The sequence below is a fragment of the Lemur catta genome, chromosome 8 (assembly GCF_020740605.2).
Source record: "Lemur catta isolate mLemCat1 chromosome 8, mLemCat1.pri, whole genome shotgun sequence".
In the NCBI taxonomy this organism is placed as follows: Eukaryota; Metazoa; Chordata; class Mammalia; order Primates; family Lemuridae; genus Lemur; species Lemur catta.
This window is the reverse complement of record NC_059135.1, coordinates 94632393-94658532: the sequence shown is the minus strand read 5'-3', so window position 1 is coordinate 94658532 and position 26140 is coordinate 94632393. Positions and strand designations below refer to the sequence as shown.

The window sequence follows — 26140 nt, the reverse complement described above, 5'->3', positions numbered from 1 at the left end:
TTTGTACCCTTATAATATCCTGAAATTAAAAAAATATATACAAAAAATATATTTTAATCAACTACTTTTTTAACCTCTCCCCTAATTAGAAACCCTATTCCTAAATGTTGCTTAGAAGGAAACATACCAAGGAGAGACAGGCAGCCCCCCAGAGCAGCAGGTCCAGGAGAACTGCACCCCAGTCTAACGAACACGAGGTGAACACCCACTGTCGGAGCAGACTCAGGCGGACAGCACCCCTTTCCTTTCTGTCCACGACAGCCACACACCAAGGCCTCTTTTTTTTTTCTTTAAGTGCCAGGTGTAAATAGAACCCAATTTGGGGAAGTGAGGGAGAAGGGATTGAACTAGGTCACCTGTAAATTTGCCAAGCTGGTCCAGCAGCCATTCTGCAAACTGTCCCCTCCCAACCCTCCTAGTGACTGCGGCTTTAATGCACATTATTTCTGCCAAAGGCAAAATAGAGAGCCACACACGAAGTGGAATTTAAAGGCCATCCTGCCCCAAAATATCTCCGCCACTAGATGATGGCAGCCTGAAATTTCACTGCCAAAGATCCACCATTTAGGGCTAAGAATTTAAAAGGCAAAGGGAAAATGGAGGCGGGGAGGGCAGGTCCTGTGTGTTCCAGAGGAGCAGGGGGAGGGTGTGAAGGTGACAGGAGGCTGAGGCTGCAGGCTTTGGCCCTTGGCCAGGGCCTGGGGTACAGACACACTAGGGAAACCCTTGGAACTGAGCACCAGGGCACGGGGTGTGAAGTCAAGGCCCAGAGTAAATCAGCAAAGGGAAAATTAAGAGGATCAATAAAAGAGTTTAATGAAACATAAACAGGTTCAGGGAGGGCTTAAATAAATTCATGGTCAATCCATAGCAGGTTGTTAAGGAGCATCCCTGACTCTTGCGGGTTGATGTTGTGGAAAACAACCATGCCCTCCTCCCAGCGGTCCCAGGGGGACAGAGGCTGAATTCCTGGCTGCAGAAACCAGGACTGACCTGCAGAAGGGGAAAGGAGTTTCCTGGTCAATTTCTAATTGTGGATCCAGAATGGGAGCTGGGAGCCTGTCCCAAAAATGCTGGCAAGCGACACTTGTCAGGGCTGGAGGGAACTGAGGGTGCTCATAGGAGAGGAGGAGCCAGAGTGCCCATCCCAGCGCCTGTGATTTGCAAGTTGGCGGCAGCCCTGCAGGCAGAGGGCAGACACGCACCTCACCCCTGTCCTAGGCATTTCCACCACTCCCCACTCGGCTGCCCCTCCCGTAGGGACCCAGGAACATGGGGTCACAGCCGTGCCACACGAGAGCCCCTCTCTGCTTCCCACCCCATTTGAGCTCTGATGCAGGTGCCCTGGCTGGTGCAGGGAAAGGGGGCCCCACAGGAAGGTCCACAGCGGGGAGAAGGGCAAAGCCCCTCGCTTCACTCTCCGCAAGGAACTTCTCACCTACTGTGGAACTGCAGGGAAGGAGCCAGCTAGGGGCCCGGTGATGCGGGCTAGTCTCTGAGACTGGGTTCCTTCAGCTGTGCGACAATAGGATCAGATGGTTGCAAGGACAGAGACACCTCTCTCCATTAGAGAGGGAGGCGGTGGAGCTGTCTAGAAAATAAGACTGTATGGCAAAACAGACAGGTCTACGCGTGGGGCCAGGAGAGCTTCCTGACTGAGCAGGTCTAGGGTCTGGCTGCACCCCACCTCCCTCCAAGAAACCAGCAGCCTGGCAGCGGAGTTAGAAAGGCGCCCGGTGGGGCCCGGGGGGGCACGCAGGTGGATTCAGCCCCCACGGCCACGCCCTGCGCTGTGCTGTAGGAAACAGCCTGCACACACGCTGTCTCTCCAACCTCCACGTGCTGTTCGGGCTTCCATGCTCTCCTCGGTGCCAGCGGGCTTCAACCTGGGCTTCTGTCCCCTCCTTACTGCCACGTCCACTTGGCCCACCTGGCCAGCAGGCCACTACAGCCCTTTCTGAGGCCATGACCTCTGCCACAGACACCTGGCAACCTCTGTCCCCATCTCTTAGTTCAAGGCCAAGCTGAGAGGAGAATCTGGTCACAGTCCTGGTCCACCCCTGGACCACTCAGTTGTAGCAAAAGGGTCACATGACAAAATGTTCCAGCCACCCACTCCCCAGCCAACAGGTGGGCAGCTCCCTGCACAGAGTGAGGCCCAGCGGGCGATGACGGACCTTCCCAGCACTCTGGCAGCAGCGTTCTGAGGTTTAAGGAGATGGAGACGGTGCGGCACCATGCCAGGGCCATGGCAGGTGCAGAGTCACTGCCAGCTCCCTCCCGCACCCTCCTTTCAAGGTGGGACCACCTCACTAGTGGTCCCTGCCCTCCCAGACAGTAACCCTAAGGCACCCACCACTGCCCACTTTCCCAACTTGGGCGTCCTCGGAGCACGGCTTTCAGAGGCACTTGGAACCCCGGGGAGAGGCCCCGGCAAAGCTGGCAGAGCGTGGGCAGCCGCATCCTCTTCCCCTGGAGGCTTCTAGAGAAGAAAAGAGGGAACCAGCAGGAGGATGCCGATCCGATCCGCGGGCTCTTTGCGCTCCCAGCCCTGAGCCACTGAAAGCTGCGCCTCCCACACCCCGGCGAGGGCAAAGTGGTCGAATTGTTCCCATTTTCCATTCCCCTCTCCCCCAAATACCTCTTTCTTGCCTGAGAATGTTTCTGAGCAATCCCCAATCATCCCTTCCCCCTGATGGTGGCCAGGCTTTGACAGGGGACAGCCACCGAGTGGCACAGAGCAGGGGGAACAGAGGCAACACGGATGCAGTGAGGGCAGGCAGTGGCAGCACGGCATTTTTCTGACCTTCTTTCCCAAAACTTAAGGGCTCGGTTTTCTCTGGATGCCTAGACCTAAGGGTTTGAGCAGCAGCAACAAGATACCATTTCACTCACAATGATGGAGCTTCTGGAACTGAATCCTGTCTTCCAGTCAGGCCCATGTTCCAGCGTGGGATCCTCCAGCAAGTCACGGAACCTCACAGAGCCTCAGTGTGCTCACGTGTCAAATGGGGATGACAGTGGAAGCTAGCTTACAGAGTTGATGGGGGCTCTCAATGAAGAGATCTCTGTACAAAACTTAGCACATAAACAGGTACTTACTAAGTGGCCAGTAAATGGCAGTTGACATCCACTTTAGCACAGACAGAAAAAGCTCCCTCATTTTCCCTGTCTCTTGACGAGCCTGCCAGATGTCTGTGGCTCAGCGGTGTCACGGGAACAGGGCTGCCCTGCTGGAGGAGCTGTGTGTGAAGCTGGACTAATGTCTCATCCCTTTGGTTAATATTCCAAGCAGCTGCAAAAAATAAGAAAAGGATTGCTTTACAAAGCAGCTCTGCCTCTCTTTTGCCCCTTCCTTGGTCCTGGGGAAATGTCTGGTCTTTGAAAGCCAGGCTTCGTGCAGTTCTCCGGTTCCTTCCCTCGGTGCTTCGCCCAGGTCTGGAAAGCAGGCTCAGAGACAGCTCACGATTCCATTTTCTCCATTGCTCTGCCTCTCCCTTCTCCACATTTCACAGTCCCCTCCTCTTCCCATGCCGAGCTAAAGCAATGACTTGCGTCTTATTAATGTGGCTGGCCCTGCACCTTCTCTCCAGAGCACCTGGGTGTCGGAACATCATAACCTGAGTGTCACTCAGACCTTCTCCCTGCATCAGACGTCACTCACAGTGCTGAGCGGAATCAGAAACAGCCCAGACCTGAAACACAATCAGTGGCAGTAAATGTGCAGCAGTGTGGTGCGAGGCCATGAGGAGCACTCTGGAGGCGGAGGTGGCCACGGCCTCCAACAAGTTCCACCACCCCCACCCTTTGTCTAAACTTAAAATCTCTTTATAGCATCCCCTTCCTTAGGAGAAGGAAGTGTTCCTTCCCTCTTCTTCAGGGTAAATACACCACCCAGGGGGACAGGACACCGGTCTACTATAGGCAGCATTTTCAGACCACTGCCCCTGCCAGTTCTCGTTAGCGGGGAAGGATTCCCTGCCCTCCAGCTCAGGGCTCTCCTCCAGCTGCAGCCCCGCCTGACCCAGGAGGAGCACCATGCCCAGAAGTGACAGTCTTTGCAAGGTCGGTAGTCCTCACTCAGGAGAGAGGGAGGAAGAAAGGAAAAGGAAGAAAGGAAGCAAAGCGAGAACTAAAAAGAGGCACATGGCAGCTAGTATCAAAAATCCCCAGGAGGCTGGTATAATGCAATTCTCCCCAAGCCTGGGGGTCAGGAGTGAATGCGGGTGGCTGGCCCAGGCCTCCCCTCACCTCAGCAGAGCCCTGTCACCCCCTTTTCCCCATCTAGACCCCCTGGCTATTTGGTTTATTCAACAGATATTTGTGATGTGTCAATGCTGTGACAGTCACGGTGGTGCTGTCCCCACTACTGTCACCTGCATGGCTGGGAGGCAGGGAGTCCAGGACACTGGACGGTCCCTAGCCCTGACTTGTCAGGAATTACCCTGGAGTGGCCACACTCTGCCTGGGTGGCTGAAGGCCCCTGGAGAAGATGGGAGGGAAGCCCTGGGGCTGGGTGTGAGGGCGGCACACAGCTGGGTGGATGCGGGTGCAGGGGCAGCAGACAGGCCAAGGCCAGGGTCCCAGGCCAGACCCACAGAGGGTACCGGGGAGGTCCTAACGAAGACTCCTCCAGGGCTGGGGACTTTGCAAAGCCTTGCTCAGGAGATCCAGAATGAAAACGTATGCCACCACCTACCCCTACACCCAGCATGCCCGGGGAGAGCCCGCCACGCCACGCACGGCCGCTGCAGTCAGAGCCCGCAGCCCTCTGGCCCGCCGGCAGAATCGCTTTATTTCTTCGCTCAGTGTTGTTCTGTTCGTTGGCTTGCTGTCATTCTGTTTCCTTGCCCATTTTTGGCTTCCTCATTAACATCATGTTCTACTAAGGATTATGCGCTTCAGAAGCTTAGGAAAAGGCCGGGGAGCTCGAGCAGCATCTGGCTTTTGGGCGCAGCGGCGGCCTTGGAGCCAGGTGGAATCTTTTGTGTCTAGTGCCATCTCTTGGCCATTTTGGAGAACTGCAACTGCCGGAGCTGAAGTAATGACGCGCCTACCTTCACTACTCAGCGCTGAAGTCTCTTTCCTTACTTCCAGTTTAGGTAAAAGGCCAGTCTAACACGGTAAAAAAGTCTTAGCTGGAGATCATTTCTGAGTGCAAAGATGTTTTAAAACTCAAGAGTCAGGATGCAGGGCCAGGACTTGATCTACTCTTCTTGAAAACTCTGGGAAGTTTCTTGATGGGTAAGATTCAGCAAGTAGCTCAATTCTCACGCTGTGCCAATAGCTGGATACACTCAGTTCGACACATGAAAATAACTCCCTGCTTCTTACCCTTCAGAGCCCAGTGGTCCACCGTTCCAGGCCAGTGCCCTCCGAGGCCCCTCGCTCTCTGGCCCTTTGCAACAGCACCTCCTGCCTAGGGCTGTTGGGGCAAAAATCCCATCTCCTCGGGGCTGGACACTCCTGTGGCCTAACAGAGCCCGCTGCGGCTGCAGGCACGTCTAGGTGTCTGTAGTGTCTCTGGGCATTTAGTGCCCAGATGGAGTTTCTTCTGAAAAAGCCCCATCTGCCATGAGAACCGTGAATTCAGACAGCCAGACCCAACAATTCCACTTCTAGGAATACATCCTCCAGAGGAATACGCATGTGTGAAATGGTACTTGTGTAAAATTATTCATAGCAGAGTTGTTTTAATAGCAAAATGTTAGCAATATCTAGATGTCTCTCAACAAGAGAATATTAAATAAATTGTAGTACAACGAAACAATAGAATACTAGGTAGCCATAAAAAAAAATGATATGGAAAGATCTCCAAGATATATTGTTATGTGAAAAATTACCCATGATACGCTAGCATACACAGCATCAATATTATATATATGCATATGATTATATATCATATGCACATATATCTGCTTATATATTTCTAGAAGGGGACACAAAAAACTAGTATCATTGGAGCTTTAAGGAGGGAACCAGGTGGCTGTGGACAGGGATGAAAGGGAAATTTTTGTATCTTTTCATTTTAAGCCAATTTATTTTAAATCAGTATACTTACTTTTGCAAAAGTATATAAAGAAAAAAACGGCCTCTGCCACATAGAGGCTGACAAGGAGTCTGGAATAGGAGCACCCCATGGTAGACTATAAGCAGAAAATGAGTAAGATGCATTTTGTAGACAGATTAGCAAATTTCATGTACTTCTTTTTATTTGCTTCTTTTGTTATTCCAGGACTTTTAGTACAGTACTGTTTGAACATCCCAGGCTGGTAGCAGCCATGCTGCAGAACTTAGCTCTCACAATACCCAAAATGCCAAGATGTGGGTCCTGCCTTCAAGGAGTTACCAGTTTCCTGAGGTCAACAGACACCTATAATGCCTTGCAATTAATTAGTTTGGGTTATGCAGCAGACCACCGCAAAACTTAGTTTATTATCCCTTCAGCTTTGTGGTTAACTTGGATGAGCTGGGAGGCTTTTACTGGGATCTTTCATGTGGTTGAAATCTAAAGGTGGCTGGCATTGCAGTTATCTGAAGGCTCAACTGGTCTGTACATTGACGATGACTTCTTCACTCACACGTCTGGCTCCACAGCCAGGAGCTGGCCTTGCACCTCTCTCCATGAAGCCTCTCCACATGGTCAGCATGGCTGTCATCAGTGGCAGACGGCTTCTCCCAAAAGCTGCAAGGCTTCCTATGACCTAACCTCAGAGGCTATGCAGAGTCTAGTCTCTCCCATTGCATTATATTGGTCAAAATCCAGTCATAGATCTAGCCCCGATTCAAGGGAAGAGAACTATAAAAGGGCATAACAGCATGGTTGGTTAGGGGCCATCTCTGGAGAATGGGAGAATGGCTAACAGAGGCTAAGACAAAGACAAGCCCAGGGTGCAAAGGGAGCCCAGGACTTGACCCTGACTGACCATCTGTCCCAGAGCTTATTCAAAACTGGAGGCTTGTCGTGCTTTCAGCAAAAGGTTTTTTTAGAGGTTATTATTCATGACTTCAAATTTCAAGCCTAGAAAAATGAGGAAACCAATCAAAAAGATTGCAAACTTTGTTTGTTTGTTTTTACTGTATTAGAAAGACCCCTGCCTCCCCGTCTCCCCCAAAAAATCACATTTCAGAACCAGCCTTATGCAGCTCAAAACTGAGGAGCTTCTGGAATATTAAAATGGAATCAAAGAAATGCCCTGGATGGCATGGGGGGCACTTCTGGATATCAAGGCCACTCCTCTCCTCTCCACAAAGCCCACGCGAGCGCACGCACACGCACACACACACACACACTCACACACACACATGCACACTCTAGGGGACAGGACTGACCTTCACAACCTCTTCCCCATCTTGCTGTCATTGAAACTAGGCTGGGTTCTTGCTCTACCCAAAAAATGGGCCCAAATAATCAAGAAGATAGTTATAAGAAATCTTTAAAACACTAGTGAGATTGACATTCATCCTTGGCTTTCATTTAGATATAGAGTAGAATATAAATAGAATACTTTATAGAACTAATAAAAATAACATCTTGTGAACATGATGTAACGGTATGAGGAGGTGATCAGAATATGGTGTTAATGACAAGAAGAAAAGACACAAAATATTTTATACACACAGAAAAAAAGATAAGCGGGAAAATACACTGACAATATTAACAGCGATTCTCCCTGAGCTGTCAGTAGAGACTTTCGGGAGACTTTCATTCTTGATACATTTCTCCATTTTGTACAATGAACAAAATGGTCTTTTTGCCCAGGAAGAAAGCTCCATATGTGCGTATCTACCTACTGCGGCCTCTTCCCTGAAGCCCCCCTTTCCCGGCTCCCACGTTAGAACTTCCCTCTGGGGTCGGTCTGAGCCGCAGCCTGTGCAGGACAGCAGGCGGTGGGTGTCCGGCGGCCTTGCTCAGCCCTGGTGCGGACAGCTGTCTCCTGTGTGGATTCTGCTCAGCCCGTGATACTGTTTAAAAGTGTGAGCTAGTGTGAACCTGTGTGCGGGAGAGCCGTTAAGGGGTAGTTTGAACAGAGACATTTGACTGCCAAGAACAAACCCAAAGGAAGAGCAAAAGACAGCAGTGGAAATGCCCCTTGGGAGACGTCCGGGGTCTATGCCACTCCACGCTCTCCCGCTCGAAGCATGAGCAGTGCTGACCTGCACATCGCCAACAGCATCTGTCATTGTCATCACCACCACACCTAGGACAGTATGCAGTATCCCATTGCATCTTCTTAACAACCAGTGGGAGAGGGATTAATAGCTCCATTTTGGAGATGAGAAAACTGACGATAACTAAAGTTAAGAACTTGCCTTAGGTCCAACAACACAGAAGTCAAATCCACTGTCTCTGGAGCCCGAGAGACAAGTGTTTGATTCCCACTTGTGCCATTTTCTATTTGTGTGACCTTGGGCCTGTGCCTCAGTCTCCTCATAGGTAAAACAGAGACAGCCATAGTACCTACTGTATTAGTTGCCAATAGCTGCTGCAACAAATTACCCCAAATTTACAGGCTTAAGGCAACATACATTTTTTATTCTATAGCTCTGAAAGCCGGAGGTCCAGATGGAGTCTTGTGGGGCTAAAGTCAAGGTGTCAGCAGGGCTGGTTCCTCCACAGTCTCCAGGGCGAAGTCTGATCTTTGCCTCTGTGTTCCAAGGCTGCTCCCGGCCCCTTCCTCCATCTTCTAAGCCAGCATCTCCTCTTCCGCCTGACTCCCCCCTCCCTCTTATAAAGGACCCTCGTGATCACATCAAGGCCATCCGACTAATCCAAAATAATCTCCCTGTCTCAAGATACTTAATTCAATTTATCACATCTGCAAAGTCCCTTTGGCCATCTAAGGTACCATATTCACAGGTTCCAGGGATTAAGACGTGAACCTCTTTGGGGAATCATTTACTCAGCCTGCAAAGGTTGTTAAAATCATAAGTGAGTTAATATATAGGGAGTGCCAGAGAATACCATCTGGCACAAAATAAGTGCTTTATAATGTTCACTGTTGTGATTAATAAAAGTCACACCATACTAAATGGTAGAGCTAAAACTGGATCCCATGCCAAAGAGCAGCACAGGATGTTATAGGAATCATAAAATCTCAAAGTGAAGGGGAAAAAAATCCCAGAAGGGGAAAATCTTGCATGGTTCTGCAGCAGACCCAGCAGCATCTGTCTGGATTCCTTAGTTAGGAAGTTTGCAGCTTGTACCAAATCAGTTGGTTTTTATCTCAACCAAGAAGATAACACAAAATGCTGCATGTGATCTTTGAATGACAGAAGAAACTGGGCTCCTCAGCTGTGATTGGGGCCCAGTTATTTCCAAGAAATGGAAAGGAAGTTGAACTGCAAACATAAACAGAACCCTAAGTCATATCCTCCAGCTTTAATAGCAAGTCGCAGGGGTTCTCCCACCTTTTGGAAGGGCAAATGGGCTCTTGTTAACTTCATTCCACCACTTGGCATTTCTGCTGGCTTTGACGTTCTACAAACAACTGAATTGGAGCCAAAAAAATATCTACTATTTGGAAGGCAGCCTGGGGACATGGAGGGAGAGAACTGGGTTGGAACCCACCAGCCCTGGACTCCAGGCCAGCCTCTGAACCAACAGCTCCTGACACCTAGAGGGGCCCCTCCCCTCTCCAGACCTCAGTTTCCTTACTAGTAAAACAAGGGCAGTGAGGTCCCCTCAAGTTCTGACATCTGATCACCTGTTGGTTCATTTCTTCTGAAGTTTCCTCCCCTTCAAGTTCTGGCTTTGGCATTTACTAGCTGTGTGATCTTGAGCAAATTACTTAACTTCTCTGTTTCCTCAACTCTAAAACACAGATAATTCCTGCTCACAGGAGTGTTGTAAGGCTCAAATAAGATGATGCATACAAGGCACTTAAAATAGTCCCACTCATATAAAAAGTGCTCAGTAAACACTGACATTAACCATTACTGTTAGTAGTGGCTGTTGCTGTTGTTATTGTTTCTTTCCTGTAGTGGAGCTCCTAGGTCTTACTCATTGGTGATTTTAATAAAGGTATTTTGAAAAGACCATTTTAGGAAAGAAAATCTCCCATCCTAATTGCCCTCTCCCAGGAAGAAAGGAAGGAAATAAAGAAGAGAAAGAGAGAGGAAAAGGGGGGAGGAGGGAGAAGGGGTAGGAGAGAAGGAAACAGGGAAGGAGAAAATCAAATACTGCCACCAAATAGTCTAAGATCAAAGAGTTTCATCAGAAAGAAGAAAAATATCATTGAAAGCTATATAATTTTTGGCTTTTAAGAAATTATATTCATTGGAAAAGGACTATTGAACTTGTGCCTTCTTAGAAGAAAAATAAACAGGTTTCTAGAGAGTTAGGAGATGATTTTATATAAAAATTGGGTTTGTTAAATGTCAGGAAAAGTAATTGGAATATTTGCTTTCATCCTGCAAATATGTCAGCAACTGGCCTGGAAGATTGTCACTCAACTGCTGATGGTCAAATTGGTTTCACTGATCATCACCTAAGAGCACATTTCGGAATAACATTAATCGTGTGTCGGGCAGATGTGGGCGGGGAGGGGATGGATGTACACATACATACATAATGAGTGCGATGCGCACTGTCTAGGGAATGGACACGCTGGAAGCTCTGATTCGGGGGGGGGGACAAGGAAAATATACGTAACCTAAACTTTTGTACCCCCGTAATATGATGAAATTTTAAAAAATAAAAAAAAAAACTCGCTGATGGTGAATTTGGCTACAATCGAAATGGGCAGAACAAAAGCTCAGATCCCTGGTGGCCTCTGCCTGGCAGCCAGTCAAGCAGCAGCGGAACGATGTCACCCACCTCACAGTGGTGGCCTCAAACCCCCACCTTGCTCCTGGCTCCCTCTCTGGGCTCCCCACACACAATCAGGGACTCTCAGGCGGCACCTTCCTTCCTCACTGAGAGAACAATTCTGATCACATCCACACTGAACATATTCTCTCTCCAGAAGTAGTCACACTTTATGGTTGTTATTTAATTTTACAGCTAATACATGTTTATTATAAACAGTCTGATAATATGAGAATAAAAAGAATAATTGTATTTTGATCACTTGCTTCTCTCGGCCCAATTCCTTCAGCCAAAGAGAACTGCGGTAAATATTTCAGAACGACAAAGGTACTTCTGTTATTACAAAGAATCTTTCCTTCAACCCAGCTGCTCACAGCATCCATCACAGTGAAATTCTAAAGCAGCATTTCCTCAAGTGTGACCCTAGACAACTGTCGTAGTCTGTTTGTGTTGCTATAAAGGAATACCTGGGGCTGGGGAATTTATAAAGAAAAGAGGTTGATTTGGCTCACAGTTCTGCAGGCTGCACAAGAAGCCTGGTGCCAGGATCTGCTTCTGGTGAGGGAGCCAGGCTGCTTGTACTCATGGCAGAAGAAGAAGAGGAGCAGGAGAGGAAAGAGGAGAGAGGGAAGGGCAGTGCCAGGCTCTTTCTAACGATAGCTCTCATGGGAACTAACAGAGCAAGAGCTCACAAATTACTGTGAGCACAGCTCCAAGCCCTTCATCAGGGTTCTGCCCCCATGACCCGATCACCTCCCACCAGGCGCCTCCTCCAACACTGGGGATCAAATCTGAACATGAGGTTTAGAAGGCACAAATATCCAAACCATATCAACAACTGATGCCTGAGAGGCTCTACCAAAAAAGGGAAGGGAAGAGAAAGGGTCCTTGCCTGCCACCCACCCCCTGGAGATGCACAGTGAGCACTGTCCTACCTAAGACTCAGAAGCTGTGCAGTGTTTTAAAAAACAAAAAGAAAAAGAAACTTTTTAAATTTTATTTAACCCAACATTACCCAAAAGATCCAGGAAACCTAGAATCTCATGAAACACACTTTAGGAAACACTACATTTTAGTTAAAATTAGAAGCAAAACGACTATTTCCCATGACAATTATTACATATCCTTTTTCTAGACTTTTTTAGCCAATACTATAAATACATGAAACAGAAATAAGAATTAGAAATCTTAGAATGGCAGAGAGAAGAACATATTGTTGGCTGATGTTTTGTTTATCTACATATTACAAAAGAACAAGTTCTAAAACTATTAGAATTAGTAGGAATTCAACAATATAGCTAGGATACAAGCTAAATTTTCAAAATAATGGATTTTTCCACAGCTTAGCAATAACCAATTAGAAATTTAAGATACTTAATCACAATAATTATTTTTAAAAATTATCTAGACATAGTTTTAATGGAAAGAAGATAACATTTCCATTAGGAAAATGAGGCTTTGCAATGCTCATGGAGAAGATAATGCTTAAATAAAGGAATTAAGAATGGTGTGAATTTAAGGCCACAGAAAAAGACATTTTGGAGCAAGTCAGCATTTCACTTGCAAAACGTTGTGGCCTAGTCCTTCTGGCCTCCACGTTTACTTATGAGAAATCCCTGTCATTCTACTCATTTTTCTTTACAGGTAAAAATGCTTCATCTCTGTAGATATTTTCAAGACTTTTCTTTGTCTTTAGTTTTTTTCTTCATCTGTAGTTCTTGACTGATGATTTTGGTGTGCATTTCTTTGGGTTTATCCTGTTTGGAATTCATTCAGCTTCTGGAATCTGTTGGTTTATGTCTTTTGCCAAATTTGGGAAGTGTTCAACCATCATTTTCCAAATCTTTTTTTAGCTCACACTTTCTCGTCTCCTTCTGGAACTCCAATAATACAATTGGAAGTACCATTGTTAGGTCTTTTGTTATTGTCCCACAGGTCCCCAAGGCTCTTGTCATTTCTTTCAGTCTGTTTTCTCCCTGTAGTTCAGATCAGGTGATTTCTATTATTCTACCTTCGAGTTTATTGATTCTTTCCTCTGTTATATTCATTCTGCTCTCGAATGAACCCATTGAGTTTTTTATTTCAGTCACTGTACTTTTCAGTTCTAAAATTTTCATTTGCTTTTCCTTATATCTTCAATTTCCTTTCTGAGACTTTCTTCATTTGTTTCAAACCTGTTTGTAATTGCTTATTGCAGCATTTTAAAGGTGGCTGCTTTACAATCTAATTTCTGTATCATCTCTATGTTGATTGTCTTTTCTTATTCAAATTGAGGTTTTCTTAGTAGAATCAGGTTCTTAAGAAGTGATTTTAATTGTATCCTGGACATTTGAGATCCTACACTGGATCCTACTTAATTGTTTTGTTTTGTTTTGTTTTGTGTTTTGCAGGCAGTCACCCTGTTTAGGTATGTCATGTAGGTCAATGTGAGAGTGGAAGCTCAGCCCTTGGCTGGGCCCCACTGAGCACACACTCACACCACCTCACTGCCACCAGGTTCAGGTGGCAGCTCATGGCCTCCAGGTGGGGCCAGAAATCCAGCTCCCCACTCAGCCCCACCAACATCATGGGATTGGGGTGGGGGAGACACAGAGAGCAGTGTTTCCTTCCCACTCTGCAATAGGGTGGGTATCATCTTCTAGGCTGCCCATTTCTTGGTCCTTTGGCTAGAGTGCACAGGTTTTCCTTTGGGCTTTTATTGTCTGTGCCTATTGATGGTTTCAGGCTGCCACTTCCCCAGTTCCCTATCTGGAATATGGAGGCAAAGAGAAAACTCAGAGAATTCACCACCATGTTCTTCAAGTCCCAACATCCCTAACCAGACTGCCTGGCCAGTCTACAGAGGAAGACATTCACGCAAACAGATAGCAGAGCAGTCTGAACAGCCTGAGAGGGGGAAGCCTCTCCCTGTGGGAGAGAGTAGGGGCCTCCCTAAACACAGACACAGGAACAAATTCAAATACCAATGTGTCCCAGGTACCCTCAAAAATCTTCCTAACCGGGGCTGTGGAGCTGCAAAGTGGAGGTCAGTCAGTCTTTTCTGGGGTAAGCATACAACTCTTTACTGACATTTCATTAATTTTCTTTAAATAGTTTTATTGAGATATAATTCACACTGGATACAGTTCTTCCATTTAAAGTGTGGAATTCCATGGCTTTTAGTATATTCACAGAATTGTGTACCCATCACTACAATCAATTTTAGAATATTCTTATTAACCCAAAAGAAACCTACACCTCTTAGCCATCACTATGGTCCCCAGCTCCGAGCAGCCACTAATCTACTTTCTGTCTCTCTAGATTCACCCATCCTGGACATTTTATGTAAATGGAATCATATAATACATGGCCTTTTATGATGGCTTTCTTTCAAGGTTTGTCCATGTTTTAGCATTTATCAATTCTTCATTCCCTTTCACAGGTGTGTAATATTCCATTGAATGGATACACTACATTATATTTATCCATTCATCAGTTGATAGGTGGACATCTAATTCTATGTTTAACCATTTGAGAAACTGCCACACTGTTTTCCAAACAGGCTATGCCATTTTATATTTCCACCAGCAACGTATGAAGGTCCCAATTTCTCCACATTCTTGTCAAAAATTATCTGTTTTTTTATTATAACCATGCTAGCAGGTGGTATCTCATTGTGATTTTGATTTGCATTTCTCTGGTAGCCAATGATGTGAGCATCTATCTATTCATGTCCTTATTGGTCATTTGTAGATAGATCTTCTTTGGAAGAATAACTGTTTAGATCTTTTGCCCATTTTTATTGGGTTATTTGTGTTTTTATTGTTGACTTGTAAGAATTTTTTATATATTCTGGATACTAGACGCTTATTAGATATATGATTTGCAATTATTTTCTCTCATTCTGTGGGCTGTCTTTTCACTTTCTTGGTAGTGTCCTTTGAAACACAGAAGTTTTTAATTTTGATGAGTCCAGTTTATCTACTTTTTCTTTGTTGATTGTGTTTTTGGTATCATATCTAAGAAATAATTGCCTAATTCAAAGTCATCAAGATTTATTCTCATGCTTTCTTCTGAGTTTTATAGTTTTAGCACTTACATTTAGATGCTTGATATATATCGAGTTAACTTTGTATCTGATATGAAGGATCCAACTTCATTCTTTTGCATGTGGCTATCCAGATAGACATTTGTTGAAAACACTATTCTTTCCTCATTTGTTCTTGGCATCCTTGTGGGAAATCAATTGACCATTTGCCAACTTTTTTAAGTCGGCTTACGTTTCTTTTTCCTGGATTAAGTGAAAAGCCCAAACCAGGAATAGAAGAAGGGAGGTTAGAAAGGCTTCCTAGAGAAGGAAATACTTGAGCTGTGACTCAAAGATGGGCGGCAGATAAGTGGGCAGACAGCTAGGAGAACTTACGTTAACCCAAATATGGGAGGATCTGAAGGAGCGAAGTCTTAGGCTGACATTGGGAGCTGTGCCTTGGGGTGCAAAGCAGCAGAAGGCCCTCATGCCCCACAAAGGCATGCAGCACACAGCTCACCACCAGGTTGAGAGCACAAGAAAAGTGATCCTCACAGAGTGTGGAAGAAAAGAACAAAGAAGGAAAAGGACGAGAAGCAGTAGCCATCGTAGACCTCCTGAGGACACCAAGAGAAGGCAGGTAACAATGCTGTGTCCCCACAGCAAGCCCTGGGTCGTTGCTAAGCAGGGCTCCTCTACAAGCAGAGCTCTCCAGCAAGGAGTTAATGCTTCCACTCTCCAGGCTGAGAACTCCCCTTACTCACCTCAAACCAAAGAGTCCTACCAAGCCCACCTCCAGCAACATGCAACCTGCAGACGCCCCATGAGGGTTTTCACCTTTGGAGAAGTGTCCCTGGGGGTTCCAGATCAGATCAAGTGGCTTAGTCACTGGTCACTCATGCACATACCTTCTGGGAGGTGCAGAGCATACGCACAGGTTGAACCCATGTCCAGTTGGCAGCCTTGTAGCCAGAGTCAGCGTAACACCACAGTCCAGGAAATATCCGTTTAACTCCAAACACCTTCTTTAAAAACAAGTAACTTCCCCACCAATCTCCTTGTGAGGCAGCTCCTGGGGTTTCCAGAGGGTGCCCACAGCAGACCTGTACATCCCATTAGGCAGGGGTCCCTCCCTCTCAGGCCCCTCACCACCAAGCTGCACCAGCCCCACCCCCCACACCCCTACTGACCCTCGACCCTTCAGGCAGCCTCTCCTTCCTAAAGCCTGTGATTCCAACACTTGCCTGCCCTGAGAGTCCGACTGCTCTCCTCACCATGGACAGCACCCGGGAATTCTGGTGAATAAATTCCTCCATTTCGTTACATGGACAAATCTAAGCCTTGATCTTAAAAACAAACCTAAGAGATCCGCTAGAACTTGGAATGACTTTTTCAGAAAAGCAAGCTATGAGAGCTAAAACCTCCCTGGCCCCTGAACTTCCTCGTCCAAATGTGAAAATGTTCCTCCAAGAAGTTTATCCCTCAATAGAAGAAGAATGTACTAAGGGGCCCAAAAGGCCCATGGCCCCCAAATTTCTCCTGCATTGGCTAAAATGCATGTCACTGTGGCTTAGACGAGAGCAGAAGCTTGGATTAATGTGTTAATCATTGATTAAATAACTAATGCATTAAAATGCATGGGCAATGAAAAATTCTCATGCTAAATGGTAGGTGAACAAAAGCCAAACTTAGAACAGTGCCTGGTGCAGGGCAAGTGCACAATTTCCTCTCTGTAGTTTGACATCATCCATCTGAAATTCATATCTAGAAACAGAATGAAAGGGAGGGATTAAGTAGCTTTTTCTTTCTATTTTCTATAATTTCTACAGAAACTACATAATATGCTCTATATATGTTTTACATATATATTCTAATTAGCATGTATTACTTTTATGAGCAGCAGTGTGGTTTATTCAATATACTGTATTGAAAAGAGCATGAACTCAGAGCATTTGAATGTTTGCTGCACCATTTACTACTATGTTTGTACTTTGGGTTTCTAAATCTCATTTTCCTTATCTATAAAATGGGCACAACCTCTATAAAGAGAACTATGAAACGCTAAGGAAGGAAATTGCAGAACACGTAAATAAGTGGAAATCCATACCATGCTCATGGATTGGAAGAATTAACATTGTTAAAATGTCTATACTACCCAAAGTAATCTATAGATTCAATGCAATTCCTATTAAATTACCAACATCATTTTTCACAGATTTAGAAAAAATAATTATACACTTTGTATGGAAACAGAGAAGACCCCGTATAGCAAAAGCAATCTTAAGCAATAAAAACAAAATGGGAGGTATTGATTTGCCAGACTTCAAACTATACTACAAAGCTGTGGTTCTTAAAACTGCTTGGTATTGGCACAAGGGCAGGGACACAGACCAGTGGAACAGAACAGAAAACCCGAATATAAAACCATCCTCATATAACCATCTAATCTTTGACAAAATAGACAAAAACATACTCTGGGGACAAGAGTCCCTATTCAATAAATGGTGCTGGGAAAACTGGATAGCCACATGTAGAAGACTGAAACAGGACCCACAGATTTCACCTCTCACAAAAATCAAATCACGGTGGATAACAGATTTAAACCTTAAATGGGAAACGATTAGAATTCTAGAAGAAAATGTAGGAAAGACTCTCACAGACATTGGTCTAGGCAAAGAATTTATGAAGAAAACCCCTAAGGCAATCGCAGCAACAACAAAAATAAATGAATGGGACCTGATTAAATTAAAAAGCTTCTGCACAGCCAAAGAAACAGTCACGAAAATAAACAGACAGCCTACAGAATGGGAAAAAATTTTCGCATACTACACATCAGATAAAAGACTGATAACAAGAATCTATTTAGAACTCAGGAAAATCAGCAAGAAAAAATCAAACAATCCTATCAAAAAATGGGCAAAGGACATGAATAGAAATTTTTCAAAAGAAGACATAAGAATGGCCAAAAAACGTATCAAAAAATGCTCAACATCCCTAATCATCAGGGAAATGCAAATCAAAACCACAATGAGATACCACTTAACTCTGGTGAGAATGGCCTTTATCAAAAAATCCCAAAACAACACATGTTGGCGTGGATGTGGAGAGACAGGAACACTCATACACTGCTGGTGGGAATGCAAACTAGTGCAACCCCTATGGAAAGCAATATGGAGATACCTTAAACAGATTCAAGTCGACCTACCATTTGATCCAGCAATCCCATTATTGGGCATATACCCAGAAGAACAAAAGTCATTCTTTAACAAAGACACCTGTACCCGAATGTTTATAGCAGCACAATTCACAATCGCAAAGATGTGGAAACAACCCAAGTGCCCATCAATCCACGAATGGATTAGTAAACTGTGGTATATGTATACCATGGAGTATTACTCAGCTATAAGAAATAACAATGATACGACATCTCTTTGGTTCTCCTGGAGAGAGCTGGAACCCATTATACTAAGTGAAGTATCCAAAGAATGGAAAAACAAGCATCACATGTACTCACCAGAAAACTGGTTTCCCTGATCATCACCTAAATGTACATCGGGGAAGGATACCAATTGGATCTCAGACTGGGATGGGGGGGTGGGGGGAGGGGATGGGTGTATGCCTACATGACGAGTGCGTTGCACACCCTCTGGGGAATGGTCATGCTTGAAGGTGCAGGCCCGGGGAGGTGGGAGGGGGAGGGGATGGAGGTATGACTACATGATGAGTGCCAGGCGCACTGTCTGGAGAATGAGAACGGACGCGCTTGGGACTCTGACTCGGGGGGATGGGCAGGACATGGACAATGTATATGACCTAAACTTATGTACCCCCATGATGAGCTGAAATTAAAAAAAAATAAATAAATAAATAAAATGGGCACAATATCTACCCTGCAGATTTCTTGTGAAGATAAGTAGTAACGAAAGCAAAGCACCTAACACAGTGTCTAGGGCACGGTAAAAGGCCAGCTGATGCTATTTTGTATAATGGGAGAAAACAAACTTTCCTTTAGATCAATGAATAAGCAAATGCATGGTAAACATGTATGTGTTACAGACGGCAACGGCGCCCATCGTCATCGCCCTTTCATTAACTCAATTGAGGTCTACGTATTGAGTGCCAACTATCTGCCAGGCACCATGCTTGGCACATTAGCCCAAAATGGTTGTTGAATATTCTAACATTCCTGGATGCTGAGAGGAGTTTGTTCAAAGCCAGAAGCATTGAGACGAGCAGGCGCATCGCAACCACAAGCCCTGGGGAAGGGAGAGAGAAAAGTAAAAGCACCTGGCCGGGGAGATGGGGCACAAGAACCAGGCATGTAAGCCCTGGCACCACCCTGAGCTGAGTACTTAAATTAGGACTTAATTCCAGACCATCTTCCAGACTTTTCCTTTCTGCTTGTGTAGCTGATTCTTTTCTTTTTCTCTTTTTTTTTTTTTTTTGCAGAGACAAGGGTCTTGCTATATTGGCCTAGAACTCCTGGCCTAAAGCAATTCTCCCACCTCAGCCTCTCCAAGCGCTGGGATTACAGGCATGAGCCACTGTGCCCAGCCCGATTCTTGCTCCACTGAGCCACAGATACCTGAACCCAACAGTGTATTTGTCAGGGCTGCATTTGGTTGAATGTCACCAAAAAAACCTACCTTAAGCAAATAAGGAATGGTTTGTCTCATGTAGCAAGAAATCTAGAAGCAGTTGCCCAGGATTAGTGCCCAAAGGTGTTATCAAGGACCTCCTTCCTCCTCCTTTCCTGCCCTGCCAGCCCTAACGTTTGGCTGTGAACACCCGGGTCACGATGGCTGCTGCACTCTCGGCACAGGAGGAAGACGCAGACGGCAGAGGGCCGGAGGTTATGCTAGCGAGAAATGTCCCTTTTCCAAGTTTTCCCAGAAGCACCACTGGTGACTTCCACTCACACCCATTGACCAAAATGGTGTCACAAGGCCAACTCACCTGCCGGGAAGTCTTAGAAAATGAGCGTTGTTGACTGCACTCATTGCTTCCCCCACGAGATCAGGTTTGTGTTGCTAAAGGAGAAAGGGCCACTGTGTGAGCCACTAGCCGCGCCTTCCACAAAGTGGTGAAGATGCTGTCACCCTAGCAGCAGGCGCGAGAAGTCCCAGGGAAGGGTGCTGGGCACTGGGAAAGCTCTGCAATCATTATGTGGGGAGGAAGCCAACGCTGTGCTCTGGGTGACAGCCAGCATCTCTCCATCAGACGAAGGGGAGCTGCTCCTCACGGTCAGGAGGAAGCACCTGGGGCTTCCAGAGGCCAAGCCAGAGGGAGGGGCGAGGCGAGCAACAGCCTTTGGAGCAGGGAGAAGGGGAAGAGTTAGGGAGGCTGGATGGTCAGGCAGGGTGAGGGGCAAAGATCAGCTATTTAAAATTGAACAAGAAAAAGCCTGGTGGGGAAGGGCCAAGATGGGACACTTGGGGAACTAAACAATGAGAGAATAAGCCCCTCGTCCTCTCCCTCATGGGTCTTCCAGAAAGGCCACATTGCTCAGGGTACCGGCAGAGGTGTGCCCCCTCAAAACCCACATGTTGAAGTCCTGACACCAGAGCTTCAGAGTGGGACTGTATTTAGAGACAGAGTCTTTACAGAGGTAATTCAGTTAAAATGAGGTTGTTGGAATGGGCCCTAATCCAACATGACTGGTGCCTTTTTTTTTTTTTTTTTTGAAACAAGAGTCTCACTCTGTTGTTTGGGCAAGTGCCGTGGCATCAGCCTAGCTCACGGCAACCTCAAACTCCTGGCATCAAGCGATCCTCCTGCCTCAGCCTCCCAGAGTGCTGGGATTACAGGCGTGAGCCACCACACCCAGCCATTACTGGTGTCCTGTAAGAACAGGAAATGAGGACACAGATGTGCACAGAGGAGAGAGGCCTCAGGGGGAACTGCCCTGCCATCACCCTGGTCTTGGACACCCAGCCCCAGAACCGAGAGGAGTCAGTCTCCATTGGCTAAGCCGCCCATTCCATGGCACAGTTACAGCAGCCCTAGAAAACAGAAACAGTCCATTAATGTTTTACTGGGGGGCTGTTTTTAGGGTACCCCGAAGAGGCATTGAGTTTCCCGTCAGAATCAATGGGCAGGCACGGAGAGTGCTCGGAGTCAAACCCAGCCTGGAGCAGGACAGTCAGAACCCCTGGGGGCCCACACAAATGAGGAAACGTGTTGGGCTTTTGAAGACCTGGGGCTGAGGAGGGGACAAGGGGTCTGAGGGTCCCGGCTGTCATCCAGACTTCACACATGACGGACTGTGGAAAGAGAGGTGATTTCTTTCTAAGATCTCCATTCCACTGCACCTGGCCTGGGGGAGAGGAAGCCACCGTATATGGAGGGCGACCCCAAATCTGCCCTCTCCAGGCCTCCTCTGTTTGTCTCCAAGAGAATCTTCCAAGGATCTGCTCTTGGCCAACATCCCAGACAGGAAGTGACTCCACAAACCCCACGCACACTCCCCATCTTCCTCCCTGCTCTTCATGCCCCTAGCAGTCTTCCCTTCCTGGCGCGCTGCACATTCGACATGTGTGTTCACGGTTTAGCTCCCTCAGTCTGAAGCTCCGTGAGCGCAGGATTTTGTGTCACGTTCACTGCCATGTTCCCAGGTCCTAGCACATAGTAGATGCTCAGTAAACATGTCAAGTGAGTCAATGACATTAATTCCCAATATAGTATTAGCTGAAAACCGATAAAGTCCATTAGACTCTGTCCTTAAGATATGTGTCTTTTAATATAGGAATCCATGAGTTTGCAATAACTTGAGGACTCAAATTAATTGAGTCTTCAAATGATGGAATCTCAGACCAATTGACAGACTCATGTGGAAGATATTTGAAAGCAGACAGAACTTCCTGACCCTCTTCCAGCCAACCCATGGAATCGGCTACTTGCTCCCTAGAAGTAGACCCCACGGGGGACACACGAGGGGGGATGAGGGAGCCGGGCAGGGGGAGAGGCAGGACCCAGGGCCCAGGTCCTCCCAGCAGGCCCCACTGCACTGCTCCTCCAGAGTTCTCCAGCCCCACCCACAGCCCCTGGGTCTGCAGAGAGCAAGCCTATGCATTTTGAGTGACTGAGACGTCATTCTGGGGGAGTTTATGGCGTTATTAATATGGAAATATGCAATGGTGCCGCAGCAAGCAGCGTGCCCCTTTATTAATAACAGTTATTCACAGTCCAGGAGTCAAAGGCGTTTCTGCTTGGGTGCTCATTAAACTGGCCCCATAAAGAATGAGAGAAAGGCAATAAATCAGCCGTGGATCCAACGGTCTCGTGTCACTGGGGGTAGGGGTCTGTACCACCAGAAAGCGGGCTCACAGCAGAGAGCACAGCCTCAGATCTGCTCACCGAGCAGTGTGCTGGACAGACCCCCACCCCATCACCTGTGTGCCACCTGGGCCCCCACCCCACTCCTGAGGCGGGAGCTCCAGGTCCCACAGTTACCGCCAAGTTCAGATACTGTCCAGCAATCAAAGGCCAAGTGTGAAGCCAGCCCAGAAACCCTGACTCCCACCCAATTCCGCTCTTCCCACAAGTCCTGCTGAGATCCCTGGGAGGAGGAGCTCCTGTGTTCTTAGAGGGAAGGGCGAATGCTGATTCAATCCACATTTCTTGACCCATCTCAGAGCTAAGGAAATAAATCACATCCACGTGGGATTCACAGTTTACCAAACTGTGATGTCATTTATTTTCATGGTTTTCATCACACCACAAACTCCACAGATGTCAAGTCATGAGGTTTATTGTTATTATTACTACTATTACCTCTATTATTAGAGAGGATTCCTCTAATTGTCAGAAACTTCAGGCAGGATTACATAGAGAAGTAATCCCAAAATGCACAAATGTATAAAGGTTTCCAAATGATAGTTGATCGTGACTTTAAGTTATCTATGGCGTCACAACAAACTGCTCAAATATTTGGTGGCCTAAAATGATGAGTTATGATTTCTCATGATTCAGGGGGCAGGCTGGGCTCAGCCTCTGGACACAGGGACTGGACAACAAGATGGCCCAAACAGGAGCTGCAAGGCCTCTGAGGGTCTGGGCCAAAAAGTCACACTGTGTCACTCCAACCACGTGCTATTGGTCAGAAGATGTCACAGAGCCTGCCAGTCAAGGGGACAAGGAACAGACTCCCCTCTTGATGGGAGGAACAGCACAGGCACCCGGGGCCAGATCACTGGTGCCATCTTTGCAGTCCACCTGCCACGGCTACATAACCTTCAACAAAGCAGACCACCCTCGCCCTGGGCAGCCATGCACGTACCACCCAGCCTACATGAGCCTTCATTTTCGGACTAGTAAAATGGGGATGCTGGTGTCTTGTCTGACCAAAGGTTGGAACTGAATACGACAACCTGTTAAAATTCCTTTCCAAAGCTGTGAGTCTGGGGCTCCTAGTATCTCACAAATGCTTTCAATTGTAAACACTTATTAAATGTTAAGTATTCTTTGAATTCCAGGACCTAAAAAAAAGGTGAAAAATCTGTCTTCCCTCTACCAGCAGGCCTTAAATTTTAAACTATGTTTAGTGATCTTTTAATTCCACAGTGATGTCAGAACCACCAGACTTAGCTGAATTTGTTCCTCAAATTTTTCTTGGCCTGTATTTTTCTATCCTAAAGAAAAGAGAAAAGTTTGAGTGAACTGTCGATATCAAGATCCATTCTCAGTGCTTCTGTGGGGAAGCAGGAAACTGACATGTGAGAAGGAAAATCACATTAAACCTGAGGAGAAAAGACACCACCACAGGGCTGTTGGACCAAAACACGAGTCATGGCAGAGAGTAAGAAATAAGCCGACCCACCCACATGACAGTGAGAAAGGTCATTCCTTGAAGAAATGCCCCTGGACTGGCCCAAGCATGCAACAAAAAAATCTTTCTTTTCAAAAATGGAAAATATTAAAGGTATTACAAACACAATTTCTTTTACGTGAAATTCCAAATTTTGAAGAATAAATGTACTCACATGGCCAGCCAAAACCTCCCCCCAAATTCCAGTTTCCTCACATAAATCACTACGCTCACGCCACTCTGCACCACAGCTTGAGGTTTTTCTTCTGCTTTATCTTCACATAAAATGTTATCAAAGCACCTCATAAATTTGATTTGCAAATCCAACGCATCTCACACCCATAACCGTGGCCCTCTGCATACCGGCATCTCCCCCAGCCGCGCTGAATAGTCTCTACAACAATACCTGGAAGAGCTCATTGGCACTGAACTGCATGAAGGCAACAAGGGAAGGGAAGGAGTTCTGAGTAACCGCACTCACGCTCTGCAGTGGGAGCTGCAGGAACCGCGTGGAACTGAGCAGGAGTGCACGCAAACTAAACGCACAGTGGAAGTCTGATGATCACAGTCAGTCCTTCCACCTAAGGAAACAGGAAAACCCTGAACTGACCATCTATTCTGTTCTTCCTCCACGTCTTCCACACAGGGACGCAGCTTCCCTGATTTTCAAATCAGGACCTTATTGTTATTTGCCAGAAATCCACAGGAAATCTCAGCCGAAGTTGTAATACAAAATTTCACCTCCCATACCAAGTATTTAATGCTAGTGCAGTGCGAAGGGTTGCTCCCTCCAATGAGGCCTGTTCTCAGTGTTTATGTTTCCCCGGAGATTCACGATTCCCAGTCTCTTCCGCAGCTTCGTGATCACCCTGGGTTCTGCCCGCACTCGGCAGGACAAAGGGAAGAGTCTGAAATTGTGTCTTTCTTGGTAGCTAGTCAAAGGCGACTTCCACATTAGGGTCCAAGGTGAAGTTGCCTCCCTCTCTTGTGATGTCTCTCTCATCGTCTTTTAACCATCCCCAAGGCCACCGTGACACTTTGTGTAACAGCCCTAACCCACTCCCTGAAGGAAGCTGCTCAGGGCCCTCGGAACTCACTGTTAGCTGCTGTCACGTGGGCTACACAGACAGACAGTCTGAATCACAGGATCTTCTTAGAGCTGGCAGAGACTCCAGAGATCAATGCCATTCCCCTCATCATAGAAATAAGGGAACTGAGGCCCAGAGGAGTAATTCATTCATGTTCGTGCAGATGGAGAGTAGAACTTGAGTCTCCTCACTCCTCAACGTCTTCAAATAGGGCTCATTTTGGATTCCAAACTAGCCACAGAGACTTGGCAATGAGTGAGGGTCTCTCTGTCCCACTCTCCCCTCTCAGGCCCAGGCCTTCCATTTGTCCCTGCCTCCTAAGTGTCCCTTTGCATCTCTTCCCGTGGCGTGGCTTACAGGTGTCTGGTGGAGGTGTCACAGGCAGGGCCAGCTTCACAGAGAGCGATCTTGACAGTCACACAAGGCCCTGCACTCAGAAGGGACCTGCGCTTGGCTTAAAGTTTTGCCACCGTCTTGAAATTCTTAGTCGTTTTTGAACATGGAGCCTCACATTTTCATTTTGCACCGAGCCCTGCAAATTACATGGGCAGTCCTGACCACAGCACATACCACGTGAAACAGGCGCCTTTGACTGGCTAGCCAGAAACAAAGCTTCGAACCCCCTGCCCTGAGTGGGGTGACACAGAGCGGTTACAACGCTACAGTGACCTCCCCCCCGTTTCTGGTGGAAGGAGGGTCGAGAGGGTGGACACGAAGATCCATAAGAGTCATTGCTGAGCGTCCCCCTCCCTGGGCTGTGGGTTCTGGAAAACGACCCTTGCCCCTGAGCCCCAACTACCTGTCTGTGAATATACAGCCAGTGCCACCTTGGGCTCGTTAACCAACCTCTCTGAGCCCCTGTTCTTTCTTTTCTCCAATTATAAAAGCAATAAAAGCTCATTATAGAAAAATTGAAAGGTGCAGAAAAACAGAAGGAAGAAAAGGTCACCTCTCTTATCTAACACACATATTTTCCCCGTAAGGCACAGCGCAGCCTTACCATCTAAGCACGGTCACTGGTAACACTTTTGGGTTTTCCTTCTGGCTTTCTCCCTAAGCTTCGCTCTTTGACATATGTAAGGAGAGACCATCTTCTCCTCCCCCCAGGGAAGAGTATTGGTCACCATGGGAGCTTCTGCGGCAGGCAGCCTGGCAAAGCAGAGGAGGAGCAGAGGAGGAGCAGAGGAGTAGGAGCTGACTGCAGGATGGCACAAGGTGGCAGTGCCATCCGCTGTGCTCTCTCTACGCAGAGGTGGGGTTGGGGAGAAGAGTCCCGACAAGCAACCCAGCCCCAGGCAGGACACAAACCCTCTCCACCCCAGCAGCACCCTGCTCCGCCGCTTCCTGTCTCGACCAAGACAGCCACGTGGTGGGAAGAAACTGGGAAGAGAAATCTTCAGCTTTGGGGGTGACGTCCACAAGGGGCTAAG

The 26140-nt window shown here is 46.9% G+C and overlaps 1 long non-coding RNA gene across 2 annotated transcripts in view; it reads right to left on the bottom strand.

The window, feature by feature from the left end:
* Positions 1–848: 848 nt before the first annotated feature.
* LOC123643714 overlaps positions 849–26140 on the bottom strand; it is a 34870-nt gene continuing 9578 nt past the window's right edge. The window contains exons 2-6 of one of the 2 annotated variants that reach the window (XR_006736890.1): positions 3103–3295; positions 2896–3027; positions 2357–2482; positions 1439–1591; positions 849–993 (exon numbers count right to left, since the gene is read on the bottom strand). This is a non-coding gene — a long non-coding RNA (uncharacterized LOC123643714). Of the gene's footprint in view, positions 994–1438; positions 1592–2356; positions 2483–2895; positions 3296–26140 lie in introns of both variants that reach the window. The other variant, XR_006736889.1, reaches the window with a different exon arrangement.